The 629-nt window shown below is 40.9% G+C and overlaps 1 non-coding gene across 1 annotated transcript; it reads left to right on the forward strand.

Moving 5' to 3' along the window:
* Positions 1–311: 311 nt before the first annotated feature.
* On the forward strand, positions 312–419 carry LOC148580697 (small nucleolar RNA R71). The gene has a single exon (XR_015896013.1). It is a non-coding gene; the product is annotated as a small nucleolar RNA R71 (small nucleolar RNA).
* The last annotated feature ends 210 nt before the right edge of the window (positions 420–629 follow it).

A 629-nucleotide genomic window follows, 5' to 3' on the forward strand; every position in this document is an offset into this window, starting at 1 on the left:
TTGGATGCAGCTTGCATTCCATTCAGACTCTGAGAAATCATATTGACTTGCTGAGTCAATATTTTATTCTGAGCCAATATGGCATTCAGAGTATCAACTTCAAGAACTCCCTTCTTCATAGGCGTCCCATTACTCACAGGATTCCTTTCAGAAGTGTACATGAACTGGTTATTAGCAACCATGTCAATGAGTTCTTGAGCTTCTGCAGGCGTTTTCTTTAGGTGAATGGATCCACCTGCAGAAGTGTCCAGTGACATCTTTGATAGCTCAGATAAACCATCATAGAATATATCCAGGATGGTCCATTCTGAAAGCATGTCAGAAGGACACTTTTTGATCAACTGTTTGTATCTTTCCCAAGCTTCATAGAGGGATTCACCTTCTTTCTGTCTGAAGGTTTGAACATCAGCTCTAAGCTTGCTCAGCTTTTGAGGAGGAAAGTACTTGGCTAAGAAAGCCGTGACTAGCTTATCCCAAGAGTTCAGGCTGTCTTTGGGTTGAGAATCCAACCATAATCTAGCTCTGTCTCTTACAGCAAAAGGGAAAAGCATGAGCCTGTAGACTTCAGGATCTACTCCATTAGTCTTAACAGTATCACATATCTGCAAGAATTCAGTTAAGAACTAAAA

Source organism: Arachis ipaensis, chromosome B10 (genome assembly GCF_059453495.1).
Source record: "Arachis ipaensis isolate K30076 ecotype BB chromosome B10, ASM5945349v1, whole genome shotgun sequence".
In the NCBI taxonomy this organism is placed as follows: Eukaryota; Viridiplantae; Streptophyta; class Magnoliopsida; order Fabales; family Fabaceae; genus Arachis; species Arachis ipaensis.